Consider the following 15853-nt stretch of genomic DNA (forward strand, 5'->3'; position numbering starts at 1 on the left):
TCAGAGCTGAAATCAACCAAGTAGAAACAAAAAGGACCATAGAAAGAATCAACAGAACCAAAAGTTGGTTCTTTCAGAAAATCAACAAGATAGATAAACCCTTAGCCAGACTAACGAGAGGACACAGAGAGTGTGTCCAAATTAACAAAATCAGAAATGAAAAGGGAGACATAACTACAGATTCGGAGGAAATTCAAAAAATCATCAGATCTTACTATAAAAACCTATATTCAACAAAATTTGAAAATCTTCAGGAAATGGACAATTTCCTAGACAGATACCAGGTATCGAAGTTAAATCAGGAACAGATAAACCAGTTAAACAACCCCATAACTCCTAAGGAAATAGAAGCAGTCATTAAAGGTCTCCCAACCAAAAAGAGCCCAGGTCCAGACGGGTTTAGTGCAGAATTCTATCAAACCTTCATAGAAGACCTCATACCAATATTATCCAAACTATTCCACAAAATTGAAACAGATGGAGCCCTACCGAATTCCTTCTACGAAGCCACAATTACTCTTATACCTAAACCACACAAAGACACAACAAAGAAAGAGAACTTCAGACCAATTTCCCTTATGAATATCGACGCAAAAATACTCAATAAAATTCTGGCAAACCGAATTCAAGAGCACATCAAAACAATCATCCACCATGATCAAGTAGGCTTCATCCCAGGCATGCAGGGATGGTTTAATATACGGAAAACCATCAACGTGATCCATTATATAAACAAACTGAAAGAACAGAACCACATGATCATTTCATTAGATGCTGAGAAAGCATTTGACAAAATTCAACACCCCTTCATGATAAAAGTCCTGGAAAGAATAGGAATTCAAGGCACATACCTAAACATAGTAAAAGCCATATACACAAACCAGTTGCTAACATTAAACTAAATGGAGAGAAACTTGAAGCAATCCCACTAAAATCAGGGACTAGACAAGGCTGCCCACTCTCTCCCTACTTATTCAATATAGTTCTTGAAGTTCTAGCCAGAGCAATCAGACAACAAAAGGAGATCAAGGGGATACTGATCGGAAAAGAAGAGGTCAAAATATCACTATTTGCAGATGACATGATAGTATATTTAAGTGATCCCAAAAGTTCCACCAGAGAACTACTAAAGCTGATAAACAACTTCAGCAAAGTGGCTGGGTATAAAATTAACTCAAATAAATCAGTTGCCTTCCTCTATACAAAAGAGAAACAAGCCGAGAAAGAAATTAGGGAAACGACACCCTTCATAATAGACCCAAATAATATAAAGTACCTCGGTGTGACTTTAACCAAGCAAGTAAAAGATCTGTACAATAAGAACTTCAAGACACTGAGGAAAGAAATTGAAGAAGACCTCAGAAGATGGAAAGATCTCCCATGCTCATGGATTGGCAGGATTAATATAGTCACAATGGCCATTTTACCAAAAGCAATCTACAGATTCAATGCAATCCCCATCAAAATACCAATCCAATTCTTCAAAGAGTTAGACAGAACAATTTGCAAATTCATCTGGAATAACAAAAAACCCAGGATAGCTAAAGCTATCCTCAACAATAAAAGGACTTCAGGGGGAATCACTATCCCTGAACTCAAGCAGTATTACAGAGCAATAGTGATAAAAACTGCATGGTATTGGTACAGAGACAGACAGATAGACCAATGGAATAGAATTGAAGACCCAGAAATGAACGCACACACCTATGGTCACTTGATTTTTGACAAAGGAGCCAAAACCATCCAATGGAAAAAAGATAGCATTTTCAGCAAATGGTGCTGGTTCAACTGGAGGTCAACATGTAGAAGAATGCAGATTGATCCATGGTTATCACCCTGTACAAAGCTTAAGTCCAAGTGGATCAAGGACCTCCACATCAAACCAGACACACTCAAACTAATAGAAGAAAAACTAGGGAAGCATCTGGAACACATGGGCACTGGAAAAAAATTTCCTGAACAAAACACCAATGGCTTATGCTCTAAGATCAAGAATCGACAAATGGGATCTCATAAAACTGCAAAGCTTCTGTAAGGCAAAGTTCACTGTGGTTAGGACAAAACGGCAACCAACAGATTGGGAAAAGATCTTTACCAATCCTACAACAGATAGAGGCCTTATATCCAAAATATACAAAGAACTCAAGAAGTTAGACCGCAGGGAAACAAATAACCCTATTAAAAAATGGGGTTCAGAGCTAAACAAAGAATTCACAGCAGAGGAATGCCGAATGGCTGAGAAACACCTAAAGAAATGTTCAACATCTTTAGTCATAAGGGAAATGCAAATCAATACAACCCTGAGATTTCACCTCACACCAGTGAAAATGGCTAAGATCAAAAACTCAGGTGACAGCAGATGCTGGCGAGGATGTGGAGAAAGAGGAACACTCCTCCATTGTTGGTGGGATTGCAGACTGGTAAAACCATTCTGGAAATCAGTCTGGAGGTTCCTCAGAAAATTGGACATTGAACTGCCTGAGGATCCAGCTATACCTCTCTTGGGCATATACCCAAAAGATGCCTCAACATATAAAAGAGACACGTGCTCCACTATGTTCATCGCAGCCTTATTTATAATAGCCAGAAAATGGAAAGAACCCAGATGCCCTTCAACAGAGGAATGGATACAGAAAATGTGGTACATCTACACAATGGAATATTACTCAGCTATCAAAAACAACGAGTTTATGAAATTCGTAGGCAAATGGTTGGAACTGGAAAATATCATCCTGAGTGAGCTAACCCAATCACAGAAAGACATACATGGTATGCACTCATTGATAAGTGGCTATTAGCCCAAATGCTTGAATTACCCTAGATCCCTAGAACAAACGAAACTCAAGACGGATGATCAAAATGTGAATGCTTCACTCCTTCTTTAAATGAGGAAAAAGAATACCCTTGGCAGGGAAGGGAGAGGCAAAGATTAAAACAGAGACTGAAGGAACACCCATTCAGAGCCTGCCCCACATGTGGCCCATACATATACAGCCACCCAATTAGACAAGATGGATGAAGCAAAGAAGTGCAGACCGACAGGAGCCGGATGTAGATCGCTCCTGAGAGACACAGCCAGAATACAGCAAATATAGAGGCGAATGCCAGCAGCAAACCACTGAACTGAGAATAGGTCCCCTATTGAAGGAATCAGAGAAAGAACTGGAAGAGCTTGAAGGGACTCGAGACCCCAAAAGTACAACAATGCCAAGCAACCAGAGCTTCCAGGGACTAAGCCACTACCTAAAGACTATACATGGACTGACCCTGGACTCTGACCCCATAGGTAGCAATGAATATCCTAGTAAGAGCACCAGTGGAAGGGGAAGCCCTGGGTCCTGCTAAGACTGAACCCCCAGTGAACTAGTCTATGGGGGGAGGGCGGCAATGGGGGGAGGGTTGGGAGGGGAACACCCATAAGGAAGGGGAGGGAGGAGGGGGATGTTTGCCCGGAAACCGGGGAAGGGAATAACACTCGAAATGTATATAAGAAATACTCAAGTTAATAAAAAAAAATATTCAATAACTACTTGAAAACAAAATCCAGGAACATATCAAAAGCATCATCCATCATGACTAAGTAGGCTTCATCTTAGGGATACAGAGCTGATTCGATATGAAAATCCATCTACATATTCTACTGTATAAACAAACTAAAAGAAAAAAAAACACATGACCATCTCATTAGGTGATAAAAAAGCCTTTGACAAAATCTATCGCCCCCTCCATGTTGAAAGTACTAGAGATCAATGATCTAGGCACTTATGTAAACATAATCAAAGCAATATAATATACAGCAAGCCAATAGCCAACATTCAACAAAATGGAGAGAAACTTAAAGCAAGTCCACTAAAATCAGGGATAAGACAAGGCTGCCTACTTTCTCCCAATCTACTCAATATAGCATTGAAGTTCTAGCAAGAGCAATAAGATAACTAAAGGAGATCAAGGGAGCACAGATAGGAAAGGAAGAAGTAAAGGTATCACTATTTGCAGATGATATGGCAGTATACATAAACTACTCCAAAACTTCTACCAAAAAACTCCTACAGCTGATAAGCACCTTCAGCAATCTGTCTGGATTCAAAATTTACTCAAAGAAATCGGTAGCCCTGATTTATACAAATGATAAGAAATTTGGGAAACAACACCCTTTACAGTAGCCATCAATAGTATTAAATGTTTTGGTGTAATTCTAGCCAAGCAAATGAAAGACCTGTATGACAGGAACTTCAAATTTCTGAAGAAAGGAATTGAAGAAGACATCAGAAGATGGAAAGATCTCCCATGGTCATGGACAGATGGCCATCTTACCAAAAGCTATATACAGATTCAATGCAATCCCCATTAAAATTCTAACACAGTTTTTATAGACGCAGAAAGAGATATTCTCAACTTCATATGGAATAACAAAAAACTCTAGATAGACTCTAGATAGACAAAACAATCCTGAACAAGAAAAGAACTTTGGAGGAATCACCATCCCTGACCTCAATTTATACTACAGAGCAATAATGATTAAAAAAACTGTATGATAATGGTACAGAAACAGATACATTGTTACATTGATCAATGAAATCATATCATAACACAGATATAAACTCACACACCTATGGATACTTGAGTTTTGATAAAGAAGCCAAAAACGTACAATGGTAAAAAAGCAAGCATCTTCAACAAATGGTTCTGGCCTCATTGGATGTCTGCATGTAGAAGAATGAAAATAGAGACATATTTATCACCCTGCAGAAAATTCAAGTCCAAGTAGATCAAGGACCTCAACATAAATGTAGGTATACTAAATCTCATAGAAGAGAAAGTTGGAATATATTGGACCCATTGGCATAGGAGACAATTTCCTGAACAAAATACCAATGGCTCAGGATCTGAGATCAACAACTGATAAATGGAACCTCATGAAACTACATAGCTTTTGTAAGGGAAAGGACACTGTCAAAAGTATAAATTAGCTGCCTACAGATTGAGAAAGTATCTTCACCAACCCTACATGTGACAGAGGGCTAATAACAAAAATTTATAAAGAACTCAAGAAGTTAAATGTCAAGGACCCAAATGACCCAATTAAAAAGTGGGGTACAGAGCTAAACAGAGAATTGAAGGTAGAGGAATCTCAAATGGCTGTGGAGCACGTAAAGACAAGTTCAACATCCATAGTCACCAGGGAAATGCAGATCAAAACAGCTCTGAGGTTCTATCTTACACTGCTCAAAATGGCTAAGATCAAACACTCAAGTGATAGCACATGCTCATGAGGATGTGGAAAAATGGAAACACTCCTCCAATGATGATAGGAGTACAAACTTGTATAGCCACTTTTAAAGTCAATTTGGTGATTTCTCAGAAAACTGGGAACAGTTTTACCTCAAGAGCCAGCTATAACACTCCTGGGCATATATTAGAAAGATGCTCCAACATCCCACAAAGATACTTGTTCACCTATGTTCTTAGTAGCTTTCTTTGTAATATCCAGGAACTGGAAACAACTTAGATGTTCCTCAATGGAAGAATGGATAAAGAAAATGTGGTACATCTATTCAATGGAATACTATTCAGCTATTAAAAACAAAGACATCATGAATTTTGGAGGCAGATGGATAGAACTTGAGAATATCATCCTGAGTGAGAGGTAACCCAGTCCCCAATAGACATGCATGGCATGTACTCACTTATAAGTAGTTATTAGCCATAAAGTAGAGGATACCCATGCTAAAGTCCACATACCCAAAGAAGCTAAACAAGAAGGAAGGCAAAAGCAAGGAGGTTTGAATCTCACTTGAAGGGGAGATAAAATAGTCATATGTAACAGAGAGAGGGAACTGGGTGGCAGAGGATAGGAGGAGAGGAATTGGGGTGTGTTCAGGTTAAGGTGTGGGAAGGGATAGGAGAGATGGCCTTATGGCCATGAGAATAAATGGAAATCTACAACTGACAGGGATGGCGACTTATGGGGGTGGTATCTCAGACAAGACAGAGACCTGGGATAAGGGAGGTGCCCAAGAATCAATGGGGGTGATCTTAGCTGTGGCTCAGAGCACTAGGAATATGAAACCTGAAGAGGCTACCTCCTCTAGTCTTGCAAGATCCCCAGTGGAGCAATAGGGACACCAATCCACCCACAAAACTTTCAATTCAAAGTGTATTCTGTCTCCAAGAAATATAGGAAAGGAGGATGGATCAGAGACTGATGGAATGGCCAAGCAATAACCTAGCAAACTTGAGATCCATCCCTTGAGCAAGTACCAATTCCTGACACTCTTATGATACTCTGTCATGCTTGCAGATAGGAGCCTAGCATGACTGTCCTCTGAGAGGTTCACCCAGCAGCAGCAGAGTAAGATAGGTGCAGACAGCCAAACAGTGGATGGATCTTGGGGACTCTTATAGAAGCATAGGTAGAAGGATTGTGGGCCACAAATGGAATAGGAACTCCACAGGAAGATCAACAGAATCAACTAACGTGGACCCCTTGGGCTCTCAGAAACTGAACCACCAACCAAAAACCACACACAGGCTAGACCTAGGCCTCTCCACACATATTTAGCAGATACACAGCTTGGTCTTCATGTGGGTGCTGAACAACTAGACCGGGGGTTATCCCAAAAGCTGTTTCTTGTATGTGGCATATGTTTTTCTGTCTGGGCTGCCTTGCTTGGTCTCAGTGAGAAAAGATGCTCGTAGCCTAGAAGAGACTTAATGTGCCAGGGTAGGGGGATACCCACTGGTGCCCCCACCTTCTTAGAATAGAAGGGAAGGAGAGAATGGGGAAAGAATTGTTGGAGGAACTGATTGGGAAGGGGCAGTATGTGGGATGTAAAGGGAATAATTTAAAAGTAAATTAATTAAATGTAATTAATTAAAAAATCCTGAGTATTTTACTGATGATATGTTGAGCCTTGCAGACAGAAGCCAAGTATGGCTGTTATCTGAGAGGCTCTACCAGCAGCTAACTGAGACACATGAAGATACAGACACCCATTGGACTGAGGTCAGGGACCTATATGGAAGAGTTAAGGGAAGCATTGAAAGACCTGAAGGGGAAGGCAACCCCATAGGAAGACCAACAGGGTCAACTAACCTGGACCCCTGGGAACTTCCAGAGATTAAGCCACCAACCAAAGAACATAAACAGACTGGTCCAAGACCCCCAGCACATATGTAGCAAAGGACTGACTTCCTTGTGTGGCCCCAGTGGGAGAGGATGCACATAGACCTGTAAAGACTTAATGCTCCAGAGAGGGGAATTCCAGGTAGCAGTACCGCAGGACCCCCTCAGAGGCAATGGGAATAGGGTGGGGAACCCTAGCAGGGGGGACTGGGAGGGGGCAACATTTGGGATGTAAGTATATAAAATAATTAATTTTTAAAAATTCTGAATGTTTTTTTTTTGTTCTTTTTTTTTTTTTTTCGGAGCTGGGGACCGAACCCAGGGCCTTGCGCTTCCTAGGCAAGCACTCTACCACTGAGCTAAATCCCCAACCCCTGAATGTTTTAACAAATATATAAGATACCAAGTTAATCAGTCAAAAGGAGAGGAGGAGGAGGAGGAGGAGGAGGAGGAAAGAAATAGAGAATAAAATAGAGGAGACCCTTAAGCCCTTAGGGAAAATTCTAGAGCTGAATGACTTCCCTGAGATGTTCTTACAAATATTTTGAAAATGAACAAGATCAGCATTTAATACTTTCAAAGAAGTGAGGAAACTGGAGGATACTTCTCAGCTCTGTCTAAGTTTGCCCTTCAAAATACCCTTTGCTTGAAGCAATCCTTTCTTTTTCATTAAAAATGTGGTGAGAGCACGGGCTTTGCTCAGCACATGCCAAGCAAACTCTAGACTATTGCCATCTGTTCACCATGCCGTCTGGAATGCATTCATCCTGAGCCATTGCATTGCCATCCTTTGACCAGCAGACTCCTTTCTCCCAGGCCCTGCTCCTAGAAGCCACCAGTCTGATCTCTTACATGAGTGACAAATATTCTGACATGAGAAGCCTGGAAACTGAATTGATTGAAACCCAAGTTTCTCCTAATCAGTGTGTAGCATTTAACATGTATTTCTCTAGTAACAAAAAGGAATAGGAGAACCAGAACCAGAACCAGAAGAACAAGAACAACAAGAAGAAAAAGAAAGAGGTGAGTTTTTAAATATGTAAGAACAACTAAAAGTTATGTTACTTGGAACTAGAGATGGCTCAGCAGTTAAGGGTATTAGTAGCTTTTTCTGAGGACCCAGGTTCAATGCGCTGCAGCTCACATCTGTCTACAGCTCTAGTTCCAGAGGATCTGGCACACTCTCACAGACATAAATGCAAGTAAAACACTGAAGCACAGAAAAAACTAATAAATCTTTAGAAAAACACTTAATGTTAATTTTCCAAAGTAATTGCTTCATAAAAACATAATTTGGAGGAATGTTTTCAAATGACAATTTGCATAACTCTACACTGCTAATGTTGGTGGCATATCCTTCCAAGGAGTCTTTAAAGACTTACGATTTTCATGGTGTGCAGTCATTGCTATATTCTAAGGTAAGATTTTAATATGTTTTAGTTAGGGTTTTCCATTGCTGAAACCAAAGAGACATTATGACCAAGGCAACTCTTACAAAGAACATCATTTTATTGGGGCTGCCTTATAGGTTCAGAGACTCAGTCCATTATCATCAAGTCAGAAACATGGCACAAGATGAACTGAAAGTTCTACATTTTGTTCCAAAGGCAAACAGGAGCCCAACCCCATAGTGATACACTTTCTCTAACAAGGCCACCTTCTAATAGTGCCACTCCCCAGGCCAAGCAAATTCAAACCATCACAATATGTTTACATATTAAAGATATACATTTTCTTGAAAAGGTTAAGTTTAGAAATATTTGAGAGTTGAGGAGATGGGTCAGTGAATATGGTGCTTTCTGCTCCAGCATGAGGACCCGAGTTTAGAGGCACTCCAAGACAACAGACAGAAACAGCTGCCTTAGTTCACATCTTTAGGGCAGGACTCGCAGCTCAGTGAAAGATCACTGGAAGATCGTGTTTTCACCATTAAATTAAAATCATTCGACTTGCAGTTTGGTTGCTAATTCAATGAAGCCAAATTTTATCATCATGAGGACCTCATGGCCAGAACCCTCTTTACCCTGAAATCCTTCCTTCATATGCAGTCCACTTGTTACCATACCCAAGGTAGTAAAAAAACTCTCCGAGGTCCCCCAGACACTGTCAATTCTGTTCCTTGGGGTGCGGAAGCTTGTATTTTTCTATGTATGTATATTATTATCAAAGCTTCTCTTCTTCTGATTCATAGGAAAGACAAAAAAAAAACTCCCACTATTGTAGCACAGAATTTAGTTCATCGTCCATCATCATTTCTATTTCATTTTTATATGAAATTCAGTTTTTCTCATCCATCTACCCTCCTTCTATCAGTTTAGCAATTTTTCTGTATTTCTAAATGCTTGTTATCCTGTATTTCAATAGCTACATTATGATGGTTTTATATATACCTTGCAAATAAATTGATCTTGCTTATTTATTTGTTTGTTTGTTTGCTTTGCTTTGTTCCAGAATGCTACTAGTCAAGTGTTAAGAATGATGCCAAATTATTTCCAACCATTTCGTCTTCCTCATGGACATGAAAGTAAAGGTTTCCCAGCTTCCTTGATGGTGCTTATGGATAAGTGCCCAAACTGTATGAAATGTAAATTGAGTTAAAATGATGTGTGCTTTGTACGGGACCAAACCATAAAGCTCTTCGTTATTTTTGGTATGTATCCACCCATCCAGATTATGTTTAAGAACAAATTAAAATTAGAAATGAAGGTAGAACTGTAAAAGTAAAGGTTATGAGGCTCTATTGAGAGGAGATACACTTGCCAGGGACATTTACCTGAGTGAGCAATAAACATATTTTAAGTGATGCTAATATTGCACATACAAGCTATTTATCTGGTGAATATATGTTGTTCAGAAATGATTAATAGTGAGTTACTATTTGGGATGTACTTTATTCGCTTTTAATTGAGTCCTATGTTATTGACTTTGGGGCTTAGTGTTAGAGATGGTGATGAATTCTTTGAGAAGAATGTATAGAGAGAAATTCATGAGGAAACAGAGTTTTCAATGAATGGGAAATTAAATCAATGTGTATGAAATACAATCTTTACAGTGGAGGCAACTGACAGAAATAAGGTCATGCATTGCCATCAAAAGTGTTTCCATTATCCAAAATATTATCAATAAAGCAATAATAATTAAGGATAAGATTCAATGTGTCCACATGTGCTTTCCGCCTGTCTCTGTGTTGCCCACATGCTGGGGAAAGATAAATCCCTAAGGCTTGTTTAATAGTTAGAAGTTCTAACTTGGCCACTACTTGAGATTCAAATCTTCATTCTCCTTGCATTAGCTTTTGTTTGACCCTGCTGTCTACTTACTAACCCCACACTGGGCTTGTTCACTTCCTAGGCACTGTTGGCCCTTAGAGCTAGATGTTTATTACAAGGCAAGCTGTTTAGCAGAGTCCTTGGCCTCTACCCACTAGGTAATAGTGGTACTCTTCCCTAGAACTCTATGGTGACAAATTTTTTGCAGTCATTGTCATAGTCTCTGGATGATGACCTCACTCCCTCCCTGTTCTACAGACTTTTATCTCTACATTTCTGGGAACTCATTGTTTCTTTTATGTGAATTTTTAAAATGTATATTTTCCATTGCTTGTCCCCTGTTATTATTTAATGGGTTAAAATCTTTATTTTAGTTCATTACATTTTCTTGCTAGCATACTGACAGAATGCACAAATGACAGTTATTGAAAATGCATGAGTCTTGATTTAAACTATTCTGTTTGATTTAATAGTTTAGCCAATACTCTAATTTCCCATGATTAATCTTGATTGTCCACTGAATTAAATCATGGGATCTTAAGAGATGGTCAAGCTGCTAATGCATAATTCTACTGATGAGTTAGAAATATCTTTCCCTGAGAACTCTGAAGTGATTGTTTTGTTATATTTAACTTCTAGCATCTCTATCACTAAATTTAGTGCAGTTTTGAATATGAGTTTACTGATTTTCTTTTTCCTGAGAAACGTCTACTTTTTTTGTGATTAGTGCTATGGAACTCACCAGGACTCACTTCTGTGCGGGTGCCGTGTACCATTGTTCTGATCACTTGGAAACCCTTCTCTGTCAGAAAGTAAAGTTCATATCCTTCAGCTTGGAGATGTTTTTCAGTATTTGATCATTTTTCTCATTGAACATCACTAATCCTTTCTCCTGCAGTTCTAAATCTTCATTGTTGAAGTTCCTGGAATAACTCTACTACTTATTCCTAATTCTTAAATATTTCCTCAACTTTATCAATAAACTTTTTCTGCCTCACCTTTTACTACCATAATTTTATTTCCAAATATTTTGTTCTTTTCTGATATTAGATCACCGTTTCAGTTTTATGAGTACAATTAGTCTCATATCTTCACAGATCTAAAAATGCCTTTTAAGTTTAAGAAGTTACTGTTACCGGATCCATTGCTTTGCTGGATCCATTTCCTCTGTTGTGTTTATATGTTGTTTATTCTTAATGCTAGAAGCTTCTTTATAAGCCTGGCTATGGAAGGCTTTTTTTTCTTTTAAAAAGCAAATAAAATTCAGTATTCTCAGATACACAAGTCTATGTGAGTCTTGTTCATTGTCTGGATATTGCATGGTGCTTAAATGGACTTGGTGGGAATTAGTCAAAGTCTGTTGTTTTCTAGTTACTCCAGTAACTCTAATACTTCTAGTTACTTGAGAAATTAGTCTGTAGAACTAGTTACTCACCATTCCTTCTAGTGTGTGCTTATCAATCTATTTATAACATTTTTAAAGTTAATTGAACAGAAGTAGCTGGACTGCAATGATTAACTAATTAATGCCTCAATTTCTCATATGATTCCCTTGACTTTAGCTATATGCAGGGTCCTGAGGCCTAACAGAAGGTGAAGAACACTGAATCTTTCATTTATAAACCTACTTATTTAATATTTTTATGTGTGTGGATGTGTTGACTGGTTCCTGAGGAACCCAGAAGAGGGATTTGAATACCGTGGAACTGGAGTTAATGTGGTGAATCAAACCTGTACCCTGTCAAAGAACAGTCAATGCCTCAAAACAACTCCAAAGCCCCTAGGACATTAGATCTTAATGCAGGGTTAGATTAAGTGACCTACAGAACCAGGTGACTTATACCATAGCTAACAAATCCTAATTTTCTCCTGACACATGAAGACTACTATGCACTTATATGACTTCTTCATTTTGTTTATAAGCCTCATTGTAGCTCCATGATGAAATATCCCACTTCTATTGAGTTTATTAATGAACACATTATTTTCAGCTTTGATAAACTAAGCTCCTAACGACCAAGATAATTTGAATGATCCCTCAAAAGACACAAGACCCAGTCCGTGAAATCTGGGGATTTTGCTTTATGTGATAGGAACAGGTGCTGACAAATGAGATTAAGTTAAGGACTTTGGAAAAGGAAGTTATTGCTCATTTCTGTGGTGCTCTTTAAATGTAATCTCAAGTGGATTTTTTGACCACAGAAGAGGAAGAAGGGTATGTAACAAATGGACAAAGAACCATCGTTTATGATACTTTAATGCTTGATTGACAAGGAAGAGGGCACCCTCTCAAAGCTGGAAATGGCAAGGAAGGTCTATTATGTGGAGACTATTGACACACCATGATCCTTTTTGCAGGCTGAGATGCCCCAAAACCTACTTCTAATAAGGATTTTCAAATGTTTTGACTCCCTTTCAAGCTTGCCATCCAAAGGTAGGGAACAAAAGATGGCAAATAGGACAAGGGGCCATGGACCTGTTTAGAAGTAGTTCTTTTGAGAAATTCCAATCTCCTTTTGTCAGGATACCAGCAGTCCAGTTTAGTAGTGTCAGGATACCAAACATGAATCAGCCATGGCAAGCACAATCTGCCAAACTTCTACCGTACCTTTCTCAATGAAGTAAAGATCAGTGAAGACACAAGACCAACCAAGCATTGCAAATCTAGCTATGCAAGCACATCATTACTGTCCATTGAGTCCCACTTGTACTATCTCCAAACATAATATGTCCTCCTATGAGTCTTGCCTCAGCGAAACACCATGTGAGTCTGCATTATATAACCAGAAACTTCCACTTCACCTTTCAATATCTTGATTCAAGCCCCTGAAAGCATTTTGGAATCCTGACATCTCAAGCTGTAAGAATATGAACATGTGTTGTCGACAACTTTTTTGCAATTGCTGAAAGTGTAACATACCAATGCACCCATCATCCACCTGCACCTCAGCTCCCGAACTCTGCTATAATTACTCCCTATACACAGTTTCTTGTTTTCAACCCAACAAACAATTTGTGAACTAAGCTTTTTTAAGGCAAGAAGTGGGAAAGAGAGGTTGGTGAAATGACCTGGAAGAGTGAACAAGAAGTTCTGTGTTATTTAACACTTCAGACGTAGAAGTCAGGGAACAAAAAGAAGAAGCAGCATTAGTAGAGATAATTATTGAGGTGGCTAAGACTTTGTAAAAAAACATAAGCTGTTCTATTTAGAAGGTGCAGAATCCAGGTAAACAAAGAACTTAAGATTAATTGAATTGGGCAAATATAAACCTAAATTAAAATTAAATCACATGGTATCAATAAATTACTTTAAAAAGTTAAAAGCCTGAACTTGGTTTGGATTTGCTAACACTGAGGAGGCACGAAATTCATGTAGGACAGCAGTGGACTTTAAACTATGAATATCATGGGAAGAAACTGGAAGTATCAAAAATGCTAATATGTGTGTTAACCTGGAATTTTTATTTTTAAAATATCAGCTATAGAAATGAAGGCATTTATATTTAAACATTTGAAGAAAAAATAAAGGGAAAAGAGAAGGAAAAGGAAGAAAGGTAGGAAGTTTGTGGGTGTAGGTAGTATTTCTTTTATGCTGTGGTCAAATTTCTATAAAATTATATGCATGTGAGTGTGTATGGAAATTCTTGAAGAAAATATCACAAGACATTAACAATACTATGCCCAGAGAATTATATCTTGTATTGACATTATACTTAATTCCTTTAAAAACACATTGTAAGTTTGTCAATAATCATGTATTATAAGCTTATATAACAAAAATAAGAAAGCTATTTTCTTGTGTAAAAATAAAGAAAAACACTGACACTGGGTTCCTAGCTAGAGGAAATCTACTGCTAATCATGCGAAAGAGGAAAGTGATTTTTCAGGGTGTTGGAGATGATGATGATGATGATGATGATGATGATGATGATGATGATGATGATGATGATGAAATCAGTGTTCCCAAAAAGAAGCTGGTGGACCCTGTGGCTGGAGCAGGTGATCCTAGGAACCACTTCAAAGTCAAACACTCTTTAGACAGTGATGAAGAGGATGATGATGAGGGGTCCAGCAAATATGATTGATATCCTGGCCTCAGAGGTTGTCGAAGGTCAGGAAGCAGCGACTCTCTCTAGTGAGGGGGGTGTGAGGATCACACCCTTCAACCTGCAGGAAGAGATGGAGGAACTCCATGCAGATGGTAACTATTTCCTGAACCAGGATGTGCAGATACGAGGCAGCTGGCTGGAATGGCTACCTGATAAACAACAGGTTTCAGACTCAGAGGAGGAAGGCAGCCTGGGTCAGACTCCAGTGAATGTCCAAGCCCTCCTGGAGGGACTTCTGGAGTTGTTATTGCCAAGACAGACAATGGCTGGGGCACTTTGGAGTCTGAGGAAGAGGCAAAGGGAACGTCAAGGGGACTGAAGAGCCCAATTCTCCCCAGAGTCTAGACTTGCTATATGGGTTGGCTGATCAAATGGTGGCTTGAGGCAACCTTGGTGTATACCAGGAAACAAGGGAGCAGTTGGCTATGCAACTGAAAGGTTTGGGGTATCAGTCCCAGAGATCACAAGATCCCACACCTCCACCCTCCCTGGACATGTTTGCTAAGGAAGTAGCAGAGGGAGAACTGGAAACCCTAACCCCTACCCATAGAGAAGAAGCAGATTCAGTAGGAGATGGTTTGATGGATGTGATGTGGGAGTATAAATGGGAGAACATGGGGGATGCCGAGCTGTATGGACCCTTTACCAGACCCAGATGCAGACCTGGGTGAATGAAGGTTACTTCCCAGATGGTGTTTATTGCCATAAGCTGGACCCTCCAGGTGGTCAGTACTACAATTCCAAGCACATTGATTTTTGATCTCTACATATGAGCCCAGTATGGCAGCCCCTTCTTTCTTGGACTTGGCAGAGGAGGTCCCAGCTGCCCTGGGCAGTAAGGATATTGGAGGCCACTCTAAAGCCATTGTCTCTTTCCCAATAAAAAGCCTTGAGTGTGCATCAGGACCTTGACTGTGCTAATGGCCAAGAGCCAAGGCTTCTCCATAGTTCCTTTTGGCGTCACCTGGTAGGTCCTTGAATGTTTCCTCCCAAGAAACTTCCTCACATGCTTCTCTCTGGTGTCTTAGACCACCTTAGTTTTGTTTCCCACCCTTGGAGGCAGAGGAAGAGTCCATCAGGTGTCCTGTGTAAAATTCCCTCTATCACTCTGTTCTTCAGTCCCTGTTCTGCTGATCTTTGGCTTTTAGGACCTTGTAGCTGGGACATTTGGAAGACTTTGAAATCCTATTGGGAGATCCTCTTAAACATGGATTCTCCTCTTCTCCATAGCCTGATTTTTCTACTCCTCACCCTCCTGCAGTAGTTTCCATAGCTCTTAGGTGAAGATGAACTTGGTAGCACTTCAAGGTTACTTGGGCCACCATGTGACACAGCAAGGGGCAAAGGGC

At 39.5% G+C, this 15853-nt stretch overlaps 1 pseudogene; it reads left to right on the plus strand.

The window, feature by feature from the left end:
- Positions 1–14327: 14327 nt before the first annotated feature.
- On the plus strand, positions 14328–15264 carry Cd2bp2-ps1 (Cd2 (cytoplasmic tail) binding protein 2, pseudogene 1; annotated as a pseudogene).
- Positions 15265–15853: the final 589 nt, after the last annotated feature.

Source organism: Rattus norvegicus, chromosome 6, assembly GCF_036323735.1.
Source record: "Rattus norvegicus strain BN/NHsdMcwi chromosome 6, GRCr8, whole genome shotgun sequence".
Classification (NCBI taxonomy): Eukaryota; Metazoa; Chordata; class Mammalia; order Rodentia; family Muridae; genus Rattus; species Rattus norvegicus.